Genomic DNA, 17458 nt, shown 5'->3' on the forward strand with positions numbered 1-17458 from the left:
GGACTGTGACCTGTGGTATTGCAGGTCAGTCATGGCCTTGCTTAAGCTGCCCTTGAAAGCCTTCAAGGATAGAGACTGGCCAGCCTTTCTGGGCAGTATGTTCCTGTGTAGCACCAGCCATGCTCAATCACATGCATCCAGACACAACTCCAAGGACTCAGCTTGTGACTTTTCCTTCTGGTTTTGCCATTTGCTACTACTGAAAAGAGTCCAGCTCAATAATCTCTGCCACTTCCCTTTGAGTAGTTTTACATTGTCATCAGATATCCCCTTATTTTCTTCTCTGCCAGGCAAACCAAGCCCAACTTATTCTAAACTCTTCACAAGTTGTATGCTGTAGGCCATTTGCCATCTTATCCACCCCTCTGCATGTCCCTCTCCTGTTTCTTGACATCCTTCTTGAACTGGGGAACCCCAAACAGGACACATTATCCCAGGTGTGGACTCACTATCACTAAATAAGGAGGGATAATAATCTCCATTCATCTGCTGTCCGTGCTCCCTTCCTAATGTAGCTCAGAGGGTGAAATATTCACAATGAAAACTCCTTGTTGGCTCATGTTCAGCTTAGTGTCCACTGTGACCCCACATCCTCTTCAGCTGCTGCTCTGGCAGCTTGCACGGGAGCCTGGCACTATTCAACTGCATGTATTCCCTTTGCACTCCTCATCACACTTTGTAAGGTTTCTGTTGCCTCAGTTTTTAAGTATCCCAAAGGCCTCTTGACTGGATCTCCACTTTTGATTTGGAAATCACCTCTGCTAAGTTAGTATTGTCTGAAAATCTCCTGCAGGTGCATCCTATATAATTATTCAAGCTAAAATCAAAGTAAAGAACAATTCTGGTACTAGTATTGACCCTTGAGTGTTCTGCTTGTACTGGTCACCAACTAAACACCGCATTGATTCCTATTCTTCAAGCCCAGGATTCCATGCAGTTTTAACCCATCTTGCAGTTCCTTCATTCAGACCATACTCTTCAGCTTCAACCAGTTGCTTAATCCCCCTTGCTTCAAAGGGCAGCTGTGCTGTAGATTTCACAGACGATTCAGCTCTCTGCAAATGCATACTGATAAAAATATAAAGTGCTATTTATCTTCCCAGCATTTCTCCTCTACCATTGCTGTAGTGCTGATCCCTCTCCTCCCTAAAGCTCTCATTAAGCTGCCACCCTGCTTCCCATGAAGTCATAGTGCTGTAGTGATTGATGAAGAAGGAAAGGTTTGAAATAGGAGCTTGGCTGCTGCAGCACCAAGATACAGAACAGAAAAAAAGTCTGCCCTATTTTGTTCAACTACTGAACTTTTAACCAGTACAAAGTATCACCAAATGACCTGGCCAATTCTTCATTACATAAGTTACTGTTAAAAGGAAAGATAATTTATGGTATTTAGAGATTTTGCCTCCTCTTTCCTCCATGAGCCTCTTTGGGTGACTGAAGAATTCTGTATATTTGCAAGGGCATGTTACATTGGTGCTGGGTAAAAAGGCAAAAAGGAAAACAACCCAATATTATCATTTGGCATAGAGACTGCACAGTAGTACAGCTACCTTGCAACACCCTAAAACCTTGTGCCCTCCCTTCATTTTGGTAACTCCAGACTGCCAAACAGAAATAATGCATCTTTTCTTCTTTTCCCACTGCCTGTCTGCAGAGAATCCTTGGTATCTTTGGTGGATTCAACCACAAAACAACATTACCAAACAATACTCAGAGCAAGTATGAACATTTTCAGCAATTCCCTTGCCTACTCCCATGATAGCTGCAGGGTCTTACTCAAATGGGAAAAAATGAACTAATTTGCTATCTTCAAGTTCACCCAATACTGAGGATAGGCCATGGGAATGGAATTCAAAAGTAGAGGAAAAAGCAACATTTTTATCATTGCTGGGATGGAGATCTCCTTTTGGAGAATAACTTCTTTTCTGTCTTCTCTCTTCTCTCTCCAAGAGCTGATGAATTATGTCAGCTGCAGATAGAGAAGATCCTGTTCAATTTCCTTAGATCCTTCAGGAGGGCAGTGCAGAATCATAGAATGGTTTGTATTGGAAGGGACCTTGGAGATCATGTAGTTTCAAACCCCCTCCTATGGTTAGGAACACCATCCACTAGACCGAGTCGCTCAAAGCCCTGTCCAGCCTGGTCCTGAGCATTTCCAGGGATGGTGCAGCCACATCCTCTCTGGGCAACCTCTGCCAGTGCCTCACCACCCTCAGAGGGAAGAATTTCTTTGCACCATTTGATCTAAGGCTACCCTCTTTTAATTAAATTGTGTAAAAAACACACTGTGTATGCGGTGAGAAATGCAAAAGTTTCCTGGACTGTATTAAAAGAACCCAAGAATGTTTCTCAGCAGCTGGGGATGCTGCAGAGGTTAACAGTCTTGCCTCAGAGTGGAGAGGCTATTTTATCAGTGACTTGTCAAGATTCATGTTAGAGATTCTCCCAGCAAAACTGAGCATTGCCTCACATGAGAAGTTGGAGGTTCATCCTGCCACAAGAAGTGCAGCAAGAATGAAGGGAGAAAGTGAGCAGAAACAGGACACTGAGTTGCAGAAAAAGTCTAAAGAGCTGGCAGGGTACATTGTATGGGTAGGAGTATGTGTGGTGGCTGCTGCTTCTGAACTGAACTGCTGCTACCCACACACTTGAGTTCTTCAGCGGCAGCAGCAACAGCAAACCTACATTTCCATGTTATAGATAAAGACGTCCACAGGAAAATGTGTGTTCTGCAACTCATTATAGTTATTCCCCTAATTCAGAAAGTCACAGCACAGGAGGAATGACACTTGCTAACAAAACAAGAGGTGATAAAAGACGCTTTTTGTGGTGTTATTTAACTTCAGCTTTCTTAGTTAGCAAAGTTGTATATTGAGAAGGGAAGATAAACTGTCTTATCAGGAAAAGTCCTATGAGTCCTAAGTGTAATTGTAACACTAACATGTTTTGCACACGGTGATATCTCGCTTTTCTGGTTTAAAACATGTGAGTATAAGGGTGTGGTGGCAGCTGGCTGAACATCTGAAGTACCGCGTGAAGAGAGAGAACTTGGGGCCTCCAGCATGACTCACACTGGCACTGCAGTCACTCCCTCCGGGTCAGACATGGGCATGTAAGAGATCCCAGAGCATGCAGTGCATGACTTGGTTGTGGGGTGCACCTGTTGCAAATATACCAAATTAACTGCAAATTCCTGCAAGGTCAAATTAGCACTGAACTAGTTAATATAAAGTCATGTATTTACTTTAGTGGTACCAAGGCTATGTCTGATTTTATGGCACTCAAATCACAGTACTGTGCACAGTAGCTCTCTAAACTTTTGCTCTTGAAATGTTTTATTCCAGTGGGTATGAAGTGAATGTTTTGCATGTGTCTAGTGCAAACCAATAAATTTGGGTTTGCTGCAGATTACGCATAAAGTTTAAAATACATACTTAGCTTTGTTCTGTAGTTTTCTTCATGCTTATCTTGACAGACATTTTGGTCAAAAGAATCTTCCAATCTCTAAACATTTTGAAAACATAATATAAAACAGCATTTGTGCTTGTAAACATTGAGATTTTCTGAGACTGACTTGAACTGTGTGATTTTCCTTTCTGTTTCCCTTTTTATTTGCTGTAGCACCACTGCCAAAGTATTACATTCTTTATAAACAGTTTGTGAAGTATCAAAACTTTCATTAAATCCTAACACAACCTTTCAATAACTTGATTTGGGTAAAGTCCCAAAGCAATATATTTTCAGAAAAGGTCTTTTTTAAACACCAGAACAGCAATGGTGTTATGATTTATGAGAACAGAGCAGGTAAACAATGCATAGAGACAGAAGGAGACACATACACTGTCCTCCTCTGAATTGAGAGCTGTAAATATTTCAGCCAAGTTACAGCAGGTGACTTCCTCAGCTCACAACTAAACTGCAGTGTCCCATTAGTTGCTCATATCTCATAAGGTCATCAGGAGCAGTCCCTGAACCAGGGATTTTTACATTGTGTGAAGCTGCCAGGGTGTGCTCAGTGCTCTGCTGCTGTTGTGCTCTCCACAGCTGCACGGGCTGTTTTGGAGAGCTGGAGTGTGACTGATCTCCATTAGGCCAAAAAAGCCCAGAAGTCCTGCAATGGAGATCCCTGTGACAGCTCAGCCAGAACTGTTTGTACAAAAGCTGCCTTTATGTGTCTAAGATAGAGCCATTCCTTCCTTCTCAGTAACTGTTCCAATATCATTTGCTTGTTTTACTGGAGTTTTTTCTATCTCTGCATAGTGCTCATACTGTCAATAACTACAGTTTTCCCTAAACAGAGATAGAGGAAAGGAATGTATTATTAAACTGCCTCCAGTTCCTTAGAAAACTTAAATAAACATAATCAGGACTGCAGAACAGAAATATATTTAATGGGATTTTTTATTTGTGAGCATTTTATATACTTCAGAATTAAATTCAAACATTATATTAAGGCCTGGTTTGTGTTTCCTTGTTAAGTTTTTGTTCTTGAACCATAAACAGGGGGCTTCCTTTGAAATCTATATGAGCACAAACCAAACAGTTGTTGCCTTGTGCTTAGTTTGTCCATGTCACAGTATATAAAGAAATATTTACTTTTCAAGGTCACTTAAACTTCCAGTGCTAAATTATTGCTTTGACAGTTGACATATTAACCCCTCCTAGCCTTTCTTCTTTACTCTTTCTGTGGCGGGTTTTAGATGAAAGTAACATTTCAGCTTTTGATTATGTGCCATCTATGGCTGTCCTTTAGGTACTGAGCATCCCGTGCCCACTGTTCCAATTGACCTTATAAATGCAGCAGAAACTTGGTCCTGCTCAGTACTCTGAGTCTCGTGTTTCTGTGGGCTGGGGCACACACGTTCTGTGGGCACACAGACACCAGCTCTTGTTTTCTTACCCCACCACAAACTGCAAACCAGCAGGACCACGAGTCCAGAGGACTGAAAGGGACAGATACTTGTGTGGATATCATGGACTGGATCATCAGGTTATTTAGGTGAAATGGAAACATCGACACTCTGAACAGTTGCTGTCAAATTGTCTCTGGAGAGGGGAGACTTCTGTGAGCTTCTGAGATAGAGGGGCACCTGCTGGGTGGAAGAAATCATGCTCTGATTTCTAAGGAAGCAGTAAAAAAAATGCAGTACCTGTAGTAATATTCCATATCCAATACAGAATAGAAAGTACAATATAGGTAACTTTGTTTTATTATCAAATTAGTAACTATAACAATTTCTGTTACTTTTGCTGTTTATTTCAGATGTTTTAATAATTATGTTAATGTGGATGTCTAAAGAAATCAACTTGGTATATTGATTGATTCCAGAAAGTAACCTGGCAGCAATTAAACTTTAGATTTCATGTCTTCAGTATTTTAGGAGTTACTTGGTATTTGATAATATAATGAACTAAATTGCTCGGGGTTTTTTTCCCCAAAACTTGACATCTTTGCTTTAAATGGTGCAGAATGAAAGTGTAGAATCTGCCCAGCAACAAGAGCTGCTCTCTCTCCCTCTAGCGGACGATAATAAAATAATTTTCTTTCCATTTTTCCATATGTAAACCGTCAAATAATGCTGTCAGAGCTTGAAAGCTTTTCTGACCAAAAATATACAATATTTTGTTTTTCATGTATAACATAAATATTATATGAATAGCATTTTAATATGTTTTCATATTAATACTTTTCTGCAAGTGCAATTCTTGCACTTATACAATTATTCTAATACACTAATACAATTATTCTATAGATAGTAAAATATTTATGTATGTAAATATTTACATACATCTATGCACTTTTAAAAACAACAATAAAGCGGTAAAGATTATAAATAGCTTAATCTCAGAAGTACAATACAGCATGCTTAGGTTGAACAGGAGCAGCTTGCTTGTTGGCATTTGCCAGATTGATCCTCAGTCGAAAAAGCATGTACCTAAATTATAAGCTTTTTATTTCAATCCAAATGTTTTCAGCATTTGTGGTGTTCACCTTAAAAGAAGAAAGAGAGTGTCAAAATACTTGGATGTGATGTGTATCCTCTTTTTCATAATTAGATGCTACAATCTACTGCTTTGTTTCAGTCTCCTAATAAACAAATTTTTAAAGAACAGCATAAACATCTTCCAGGTATTCACTATTCATTGCAAGTACAAACTTCTTATGCAAGTAAAGATTTAATTATGGACTAAATCCATAATTAGGATTCTAGAAAATACTTCTTATGTATTACTGATTAAATAAGATGTGCCTCTAATTATTCTACTTCTAGTTTCCAAAGTATACCAAGACCATTGTTTCTTGGCTAGATTCCTGTTGCTGTTTTCAGGGGAAATTTTGATTTCTAACTCTGCTGCTGAGCTTCTTTTTAGCATATTTTTCTATTTTATGTTTTTCTTATCTCACTTTCTCTATTAGTACTTCTCTTTCCCTTCATTGTTGCCACTAAAACTTCACACAGGTAGGTAGGGGAGCTGTCAGCTCAAGGGAATCTGAAAGATGATGCACATGTAGGTAACTTCAGAGATTTCATCTTTCAGGGAGAGGCACTTTCTCACCTGCAAGTCCCTGTCTTGCACTGTGTGTCACTGGGAGCATTCCAGTTCCATTTCATTTGAGTTTGTGTATTTGTTGTTCCTACCAAGTCACTAAGGGGTAAAAAGCTACTTGAGAAGAAGTGTTGGATGACAGTTCTGTCTGGGTTGCCACCATCTCACTCAAATACCAGCAGAAAGTAGATCTCATAGAAAAGAGGGAGAGCTTTTCTTTTCTTGTATGGGGGAGTGACTCCAAGACTTGTGGTGTCATGAGTCACTCGAGTTGTAATTGCTTTAAGTAGCACAGAAGCTTAGAGAGGGGGATGGAACAGTGTGCAGAGAGATGTCACAGGAGAGATGGCAGAGATGTGAGTATGGACTCCTGTCGATAGCTGTAATTCTCCTCCAGCATGAGAGGAGCCACAGGGATGTATGGGACCTCTTGTGCTTCTGTGGCTGCTGCAGCAGCTCTGCACTTCTGTCCAGATAGAAATGGGCTGATGAAAATGCATTCCAGACTCTGGAATCTGACAAACTATTACCGGCTCCGTTTGTGTTGTTTTAGGGAGAGTGACGAAGAACAAAAAGCAGAGGAGCAAGTATGAAAGGGACATTTGTTCAGTCATTGTCTTTATTATCAAATGGAGAGAGAGAAGTAAGAGCTTGCTGGACGGGATGACATCGCAATGTCCTCCCACACACCAGCCTGTAGATGTTGTTTTCCCAAATGCTTATTGCTTTCCTTTCAGTGCAACAAGAATGCAATAAACATTGTTATTTGAGGGAGAGCGAGGGTGTGGGCTCCCAGGCGTTCATTCGAGCCAGCTGTTCACTTCGCCCTGGTTTCAAAATGGACTCGAGCTCCAGGGGCTGGTGCTGCCAGTGGCCCAGGCAGATTTTGGAGGTGCTGGTCCTGCTGTTGTGGTGGCTGCAATGCAAAAAACAAACTAGTAAATGCTCTTTAGCCCAAATCAGCTGGTCATCTCCTGAGTTGCTTTAATAGGGAATGCAAATATTATTTTAATTCAACTTTTTTATATGTTAAGGAAGGAAATGATTGTTAACCTCTACAAACATCATTTTAGAAGCACTTTCTTTTTTGTACTCTGAAAGGTGAATGTGCTCCTGACACTGGGATGATGATGATTTCTGCCAACCAGGCACATTGTCTTTTAGGTTAAATATTGCAGACCCTATTCTCAAGGTTTTATTAAAAAATGGAAGGTTTATTCAGCTTATACTATTACTGGCCGGACTTTTCTGCCACTTTGTATCTTTTAATGTACTTCTTAACAAAACTGTATTGCGGCTCTAATGAGGAGCAACAATTAGTTTTAATAAGGCTTCCTGCAAGGGGCAGTGACCACAACGTTTTAGTGTCCCCAATAATAATAATGTGCCAGCGCCTCCGGCAGGTCCTTTCCCTGCCATCCCAGTGTGAGGCCGGTGCTCCCAGCGGGGCCGCTGTGGGGCCATTGCGGGGCCGCTGTGGGGCCGCGCTCTCCGCCATCCCGCGTTGGGGCCGGTGCTCCTTTAGGGCGCGGGGCCAGCGGGGCCGCCATGGCGGGCCAGCCTCGCCAGGGGGCGCCGTGGCGCAGCGGCCGGGCCGCCTCAGGCGGGGCTGCTCCGGGAGCGCCGCGTCCCGGCAGCGCCCGGGCCGTGCGGGAGCTGCAAGCGGGAGCAGCCTCGGCCGCGGCTCGTCCCGGCCTGGAGCAGCAGCTCCGCAGGGTACCCAGGTGCTGATATGACGGGACACACCGGGCAGGCGCTCCTGGCGGGGCGCGGCGGGAATGACGCCGGTAACACCCGCGCAGTAGAGCGGGTCACGCTGGGGTCAGACACCTTATAGGGTTCTGAAAGTTCAATTATTTTTCAAGTATACTCTGTGTATTTTTAATATTTATTTTATATACTTAACTAAGATCCATCTGAAAATATCGCTACGTCAGATGTAGCAAATTAGATTAAAAATATTTTTAAATCATGTATTAATTTCTCTCATGCTATTGCCAAATTATTGACGTCTTGATGGGCTATTTAAGTAAGCCTACTATGATGGGGGCTTATTGTTCAACACATAATTAGTCTATATTCTTGAAATTTTATAAAACTTTGCTGCACTAAATGGCAGCTGTTTATGCTTTCTGAGTATCTTTCATATGCACGATTCACAGTACTTTGCAAATCATTAAAACATGACATTGTTTCACAAACAATGCCAAGTTCGTCACAGAGGAGCCAAGAAACACTGGGAGCAGACTGCAGAGAAGACAGGAAATAATGAGCTCGTCCTCTGACCCCATTTTGATGCCTCTTTGACCCAAAAAGCGAGTAGTGCTTGATAGGCAGGCAAGGCTGATCATCGGGGCCTCTAAGGAGGTTAGAAATTGCGTGCAGGAAACCTTAGAATCTCTGTTTTCACATCAGGCTCAGAAAGCTATCCATGGTTTCGATATTTACTGAAATACACCTGACATCTGTTAGAAAGGAGGGATCCTAGCTGTCAGCTGCACTATTCTGAGACCAGAGAATACTGTACAGCAAGTACATACAAAGTCTGACCTCTGTGTCAAATTACCCTGATCTTTCTTCCTGCAGTTCTTCTGGAGAGATGGGGAAGCTTCTGGGTCTCACCACTGACCTTATCCTCACCTTTTAAGAAAAAATTTTGTGGACTAACTAGGAACACTGCTGAAGGATGAGGTCTTCATTTTCTGGAGTTACAGCCTTACAGAACCAAACCTAATCTTACTCTGCTGACAGCCAACTGCAAATCCTGATTACTTTTTGCAGGGTTAGCATCAAGGCCCTTGGCCTGATTCTGCCAGAGCTCCAGGCAGTTTTAGATAACTGCTCTCACAATATCATTTGTCAGACCAAGGTTTTGGCTTACACAAGATCAGAAGGAAAAACAGTTATCAAATGCATTGCCAAGTAGTAGCTCCAGTAGGAGCACACAGGGAAATACTAAATCTTTCAAATGTTACATTATTTTAAATCATTCACCCTCAGTGTTCTTCACAAATTACTAAAGTTAATTTATAAACAGAAGGAAAAATCGTTGTACCCATTAGTAAAAAATTGTTTTTTAAATACTTTAATTATAATAAGTAATTTAATAAATTGAAAAGAAGCCTGTATTCTGTAAATGTGTACACTGACCATGAAAAGTGCCAGGATACACATATAAAGTCTCATGAAAGAGAGAGGTTTCAGTATTGCCCATTGCCCAGGACCAAGGTCAGACCAAGTTAACACAGGACACTGATCCCATGGTGTTAGACAAGCATGTGCTGAGGCACTGAGCAGGACTTATCACAGCACAGTGCATTTGGGACCTGCAGCAATTTGGGACATCTGGGGCTAAAACCACACACGCCATTTTTCTAGGGCTTTTTTTCTTATGTTTAGAGAGCTAGATTTTGCATTTAAAGTTGCTGCCTATTTTAAGTTTCTTCTTTTTTTTAATATGTTAGAGGTCTTATGCCCATCTGCTTTGTTCTTTCTGAACTTCTGGCCTCTTTCAGATGTTTCAAATTAGGCACCGAAGAATTGAGATGCTCATGACTTCTGATGCAGTGTGTTGTATTGTTAAATGTACCTTGATTTGTATGTTTCTTAGTGTAGTTAATAATTTTGCTTACAGGTAGCTGGAGTGGCCTGCAGCTGCTCCCCTGAAGTCTGTGGGAGTCTTTTAGCTTTGACGCCAGCATGAGCTGGCTGTAACCTAGAGGCCATGCAGCTGGCTTTTACCATACTTAGCTGGGTATGAAATCATTGTATTAGTCAGAACAATGAGGAGGCAGCAGCAAAGCTGAAATTGAAGCTTCAAGGATCTGACTCATTCCGTTTGTGGCGCAAAGAGGTGCAAATTGCACTTCCTGAATTTGCTGCACACCTACCAAACCCCAATTACAGCACACCCCAAATTGGCTGTGCTGTGAAAAGCCCTGCTCACTGCCTCAGCACAGAGCCATCACCTAATTTGCTGTTGGCAGCTGCTGTTTGTAGGATGTTAGCTGAAAATTACCTGTGTGTTGCTGCAACTCTCCTTACCTTACCACTTCTGCAGTCTTAGCTCACTGTCACCCAGAGAGCCTGGCTTGTTGTAATGGTACCCCGAGAATCTTCACTAGTTCAACAACATGATAGAGCAAGGCCCTCATCCTCTCTGCTGGTCATAAGCAGCATATTATCAGATTTTTTTCCCTGAGAACTAGCAATAATATAGCTTCTCAGATGTGTTCTATCTATCTCCATGTGTTCTATTGAACTAGAATAATTTTATTAGCCCTCGTTCATAAAATTATATATAAAAAAAACCACCCCAAAGCCTGCAAGCCCACTGTGGTCTTGCTGAAAGCATGCTGCAGCCCCTTTTAAGTCACAAGCCCTGTCTGAGAAGTATTAACAAAATGCAGTGGGTTGTAGCTATGTCAGTCTGATGCAGCAGGTACTTGTGCATGGAGACAGCCACAAGGTACAATCAGCATGAAGAACTAGCCAAAGGAAATTCTGCCTGCTGATCTCTGGTGGTTGGAGCAAAGGAGGAGCTTTCGAGGACAAGTCAGAGAAGATGGGAGACATATTTTCCCCAGTGCCTGTGTCATTATACAAAATATACTGGTGCAGATACCCCTGGTTGCTGCTGTTTTCTATCCAGGACACCAGCTTGCAGATACTTATTTAGGACTGTTATTGACAGCTAGTTTGGGGGAAAGGCTGTTACCATTCTAAGGCTTGGGACCAAAATTTGCATGAAAAATATATGTGCACAATATGTCTTAGGCTATTAACAGGTATTTTCTTTACCACAGCTAATTAATTAGGAGAATTACATTCCAAGTAAGGGGAGCTGAGATTTGTTACTTTTTCTGTTTCTGTAAAATTTTAGGCCACAGTAAATGTATGGTAGCTGTGAACTTACTGTATTTATTACAATATTTATATCTCTTGCTATTACTTTTTGAGTCTTTAATAGCATAAAAAACTGTAAACGCCTCTAGAAGGACACACATTCTAAGTATGTAATGACATTGTAGACATTTTGGTTTCCAAGTAACTTCTCTATTTTTGCTTCTCTTTAATTTCTCTTGCTTCTTCTTTTACAATGAACAATGTTTTAGCAACACAGAGAAGGAAGCATGCAAAAAGTACTCCAGTTTGAACAGAGACAAAATACAAGGTAAGTTAACTTTCTTTGAAGATACAGTCAAGTTACATCATATTCCTTTTATTATCAGGGCTTGATAGGCATGAGTGTACAACTGAAATTGATGTTTTATCTATTTTTAAAATTTGTCTTTTCCAAATAAAAATCTGGGTATTCTCTACATGAAACTCTTATCAGTAAAGAGATTAATTTAAGAGTTTGTGTTACACTCAAAGAATAAAACTACACCCAGTAGCTAAACACTAAAAGAATGGGGATATACCAGATTATTCTTCTCAGTAGTAAGAAAAACTATTTCTGGAAAATATACTTTTATATTTAAAGTCTACAAGATATATTTGAAAATTATTCTTGATATTATTCAGCGAGTCTGCACCCTAAGATTTGAGTCATATATGTCTTTAAATATTGCCTCAGTAGGTTCAAACTTAAAAATTTTCCTACTTCTGAATTATTTTTATTTCATCATTCTTGTCCCTTTATGTTCCCCATGTTCCTATACTCTTTTTGTATTGTGTACTCTTTTTGTATTTTTGTATTGTGAAACTTCTCCAAATGATATTTCTTAAATTTGGGAATAGATAATTGGTACAAAATCAAAATACTTTTGTTATCTTCTTAACATTTTACCTATAGCTAACAACATTCTTTCTCATGAGTCTGAATAAAACTGCAACAGACTAGAAAGCATTCAGCATCAATTCCCACACTTCCATCTTAAACCAGTCCTGTCCAATTGAAACCAGCAGTACCCTTTGGCTTCAGTGGAAGAAAGTCCATTATTTTAGCTAGAGTTACACATAATTTTCTGTCCTCATGTGGATATTTTTTTCAGAATAGATCCAGTCAGCTTTGTGGTATTACAGACAGTTTAGAAATACCTTATCTGAACATCAGTCTGACCTGTTAGCAAGTGATGCCTTCCTACAATCTCACACTGTAATCCACATTTTTCCTTGTTTGAAGTCTCTCTCATATCAGGATTAAAGTTAGAAGCAGGCCAGAATCAGAGCAGCAGGCTGCTCATGCAGTGTTATTTGGGATGAAATTCAGTTTCCTAAATGGAAGCTTCCGGTGCCTTTTAAAGCACCCTGAGTTAGCCAAGGCACAGGGGGCTGTTGGATGTGATGGGGCTGTCAGGATAAAGAGAGCCTCATTCTTCTGGAGCACAGAGGGCTTGAAGCGTGTGACACCCTGGAGCTGCCGTGTTTCAGGCACTGCCAGCAGACAGTGCCGAGTCAGTACTGTGCCAGCTACACCTGCTGAAGGGGCAGCTCCTTCTCCTGTCACACTGCAGCAGCCCTGGCTGCAGCATGGGCCAGCCAGGCTCCTGAGACAGGGACACTTCAGGACACAGCCCTGGCAGCTGCTGAACACGAGGTCCTGGATGCCAGATCAAACTGCCCCTCTTGAGCAGGGAGAGTTCTCTTCTGCTGGGTGTGTATTCTCTTTGATTTACATTACCAGATCACTTCAGCCACTAAATATTTAAGTATTAAAAATCATTTTGTTTCCACAGCGATGAAATACTGCTTTCAGATTATTAAATATTTCTATATATATTTAGTCAAAATTAGTTTGGAGTTTTGAAAGTCAACGAATGCAGCAATGATAGAAGATAGTATAAGACACATTACAGTGGCAATCTGATTTTGATTTCCTTTAAACGTCTCCTGATTTATTTATCAGTATATTGTCATTCTAATGTCCATGGGCAGTGCCCATGTGAAATAGTACAACTGATATATTGAGGGTTTTTTCGTTTGTGTAAATGCTAAAATGAAATAATTTTACTTCCATGTAGTCTAAATAAAAACTCCAAATTAAGTCTGTGATGCTTTTAAAATGAAGCTTTAGCTCCATGTAGAAACTGATGTTCAAACAGGCTTCACTTCCTATCAAACTCTGTGTTAACATTCTTTAAACTTTTGCAATTTTGGAAAATCTGCAAGATGAAGACTTCCATGTGTTGTGGGTAAAGACTTGAGTGAACAGGCCCCATGACTCTGTTACAAGAACTGTAAGAATTCATAAATTGAAATTTTACCACATGCCTTGCAGACTGATCTTAATCAGCATACAGATCTAAACTGCCAAGAAGACCCTTTAACCACTGTTATCTTTTGCCCGTACATAGGAAAAGACCAACTGATAGATGAATGACTAAGCAAAGCTTTCCTTATTTATGCACATAGAAAATTGACTTTCTAGAGCCCCTGACAAGCATAGGACTCAGTGGTTTCCTTCTACAATGTCTATTCTGAGATTCTAACAAAAACAATAGCAGTTTTCTGCTTATTTAATGCACCCTTTCAATGAGCTCATCATCCTGCACAATAAATGGAAGACTGAGTGCCTACCATGCATATACATATATATATATAGATATATAGATATATAGATAGATAGAGAGATATATAAAGTGGCTGAAGTAGCTAAATGCACCATTTGCTTAACAGATTACAGTAGGAGACCAGAAGGCTGATTCATGACAATGCAGTGCACTTTAAAAATAGCCCCAGCCACCAGTATTGACACTGCTGAAGTGCAGCTCAGTGACTGCACTGTACAAACAGAAGCTGGCCTGTGTGGAGCAGTTTGAAGCTTTGGAGCTGTAGCTCTGAAGTGATGTGTTAGTGCTGACAAGTTGGCAGGAAGTGGTGATTCAGCCCCTTGGAGGGAAGCTGCAGTCACTGGCCCCTTTTGCTTTAACAAAAGAAAAATACTAATATTTCTCTTTTTATGTAAAGCTGTCCCTGACATTTTCATCAAAATAAACTTCATATACTCTGTATTTTTCCACTGACTTTTTGCAGCCCATGCAATAATTTTAAATGCTTATTTCTTCTCCATGTGCCCAAAGGCCACACATGTCTATGGAGGTTCTATGTCACCTTCTTGAACCATGCAGAGTCAGTAAGAGATACTGATTCTCCCCCATCCATATGCTGTTTGTATTCAGAAGTATTCTGGAAGAAGATGACTGTAGGGGAACTATGGAAAATCTGCTCTAGGGTTTTGTTAAGACAGAAATGTTATGTAGTACCTGTGTTGTGGCTTGCTGTTACCCAACAGCCCAGCACAGGCTGGTCTTCATTGTAATAAAAATGAGGTCACCAGGCTCTCCAAAGCAGCCTGGAAAATTTGTCAGGAGGAATCCTAAGGCTAACAGCTGGCCATGAGCAAAGTGAAAGTTTCCACCAAGGTTGTTACAGTTGTGGGAAGAAATAACATCAAGCTAACTGAACAAATTATGATACCTTTGGGTTTTTCTTTTTTTTACAGGACCTAGGAGCTGCCTTTAAAGATCATGAACGTGTTTAGTAATTCATCTGAGGGGAAATGCTCAGTATCAGTGCATATAGAAAGTGTACTAAAAACATTCCTTTAAACAGATGATTATATTGTTATTATTTCACTTAGTTTGCTAATACTAGAGATAGTTTGAAAATGCTTTCAAATGAGGAAATAAGTGCAGTATTTTCTCCTGTGCCATTACCTGCTCTGTTTTTCCCTCCTCTGTGACCTTGGTGACAAGTACTTAATGTGGTAACTCCAGGATTTGTAATAGGGACAATGTTTGGAATACAAGGAGCACGTGGCAGGATGGCACTTCACTTTGATGGCGCTTCACCGGTATCTCGCTGCATACGCTGATCTCCGCAGTGTTTACCAGCAGGGCACTCAGTGAAACACCAAGTCATCATTTGTGCTTGGATTATAACAAACCTTGAAGCTATTTGCCTATTACTTACAGAAGGCAGAAAAGAAACACCTCAAGGAGTACTCAAAACAGAACTTCATGGCCAACTCTGCCTGGAGCTACTTTTGTCAGAGCAGCTGGAATTGTTTTAATTATAGTTCCTATAATCATCATTGTAATTGACTACTGTCTCTTCTGCAGAGAAGAAAAACATGATGGGCATTCAAATATCTAAAATAAAAAGCCCAGAAAAACTGTCATTATTCATGGACTGCAACTGAGTTTGCACCTTTTTGCTACTTCTGATAACAGCTGTTGGAAGACACCATGAAAGCACTATTTTACAGCCCTTCTTACTTTGTTATTTGCACTGTGTTTTAACCCTGTGGTTTATGGTCAGTGAAACAAAGAGCTGCAAACCAAGCTATTCAAGGGGTGAAGACTTGGTGCAATTACTCAATACATGGCAAACATTAATGGCACAGGAGCTATTTAGTTTGCTGAATTAGGTGAGCGATCTTACATGTAAAATTCCAACTTTCCACTTTCTAAGAAATTATGATCATCAGGACTGTAAAATAAAGGAGAAAGCCTTACATACTCCTGCACAAAGTGTTTTTATGACACTGACTGAAACTTAAGGGAAGTTGAACTGCTTCGTTCCTTTAACAATTTTCATATTCTTGTTATTATGACCCTACTACTATGAAGCTGCTATGAAACAAGATCAAGCAGAAGACAGAGTACGACTTGGCATGTGAGAATGCTGCAGGTTTGCCAAATGAAATCTAAAACAGGATTTATTTTAAAAGAAATGAAAACCTACTTTCACTGGCAATGAAAATTATGACTACAAAGAATACGATGGAGTCTATCTGAAGGTAACTATTATTAGATAGGCAAGTAACAGCAGTAGGTTCCACTTAACAATATTTCCAAATGGAAAATCAACTTGCAGAATCAAGTTTCAGAATAGTTTTTAATATATGAAAAGATGCACACATATTTTTACACATCTATTTTTCCTTTACTCATTACATTTAGACCAATGAAGTTTTATTACGATTTTAGTGAACTACCTTTTTTGGTGAATTTGTCCTTTTTACTGTTGAATTCTGAAATACTTAAAAAAATAGGAGCACAAATTCTTTTGTTTTATGTTATTTAAAACAATGAGTTCTTGATCTAACAATGCTGATTCATTGTTCTTGTAGGACCACTAAAATTGCTGTACTTGAGGAAAGACATGCATATTTACACCTCTGGCTTCCTTACATTCACTGTATGCTCTGGAAAGTCTAGAGGTTGCCTTTTGAAGTAAGGTAAGGCTAATTAAATCCTTGGGGATTTATTTTGAGAGAGGCTACCTAGACATAGAAATCTGAAAAAGTAGAATAATTTTAATTGAAAATTTTGCCAGCATTGTGAACTCCAAGAGATCATTCATAAGTACATACACCAGAAAATGAATTGTCAGCTTTTAAATGATCATAAAACTAAACGAAAGCAAATCTGGTGTTCGCTTGTGTTTTAATGTTTAACTTTACAGGGTATATTTGCTTTTAGCTTTGATAAAGATCTGTGAAGCTAGAAGTTATTTTTAAATAAATGCTAATACACTTCCTATTAATAGGATCCCCAAATCCTATCTCATAACGCTGCGATGAGGAAAAAAGTTACATTGTACTTCAGGGTAAATTTCAGTAGCTGCTGCATTACTGTACCATTCCCTACATATTGACATGAAAACTTGTGACATTTAAATTTGAAAGCAGTGGCCTTGTCCACATGGTCTTGCAGATCTGGCAAGCAGATGAAAAAGGAGTTAAAACCTGCTTATTTGGCAGTGGGTTTAGATGAGCCAATGAGATCCCTCTTTGTAACCTGAAGTACACAAAAAAAAAAAAAAAAAAAGAGGAAGTATGAGCCTAACCACAGCCCACTGCTTGGTCTTTATTTTAGCCTATTACCGTCGTCATAAGTACAGCACAGTTTGCACAGAGACTGAAAACTAAAGTCAGCTGATAATGAATTCCACTTTGGAA

At 40.0% G+C, this 17458-nt stretch overlaps 1 protein-coding gene across 1 annotated transcript in view; it reads left to right on the plus strand.

The window, feature by feature from the left end:
• Window positions 1-6843: 6843 nt before the first annotated feature.
• The window catches only part of ZBTB38 (zinc finger and BTB domain containing 38), a 49140-nt gene continuing 38525 nt past the window's right edge, over window positions 6844-17458 (plus strand). The window contains exons 1-4 of the transcript XR_013183616.1: window positions 6844-6905; window positions 11664-11722; window positions 14996-16294; window positions 16628-16735. The gene's annotated coding sequence lies outside the window, so the exon portion shown is untranslated. The remainder of the gene's footprint in view (window positions 6906-11663; window positions 11723-14995; window positions 16295-16627; window positions 16736-17458) is intronic.

The sequence above is a fragment of the Agelaius phoeniceus genome, chromosome 10 (assembly GCF_051311805.1).
Source record: "Agelaius phoeniceus isolate bAgePho1 chromosome 10, bAgePho1.hap1, whole genome shotgun sequence".
NCBI lineage: Eukaryota > Metazoa > Chordata > Aves > Passeriformes > Icteridae > Agelaius > Agelaius phoeniceus.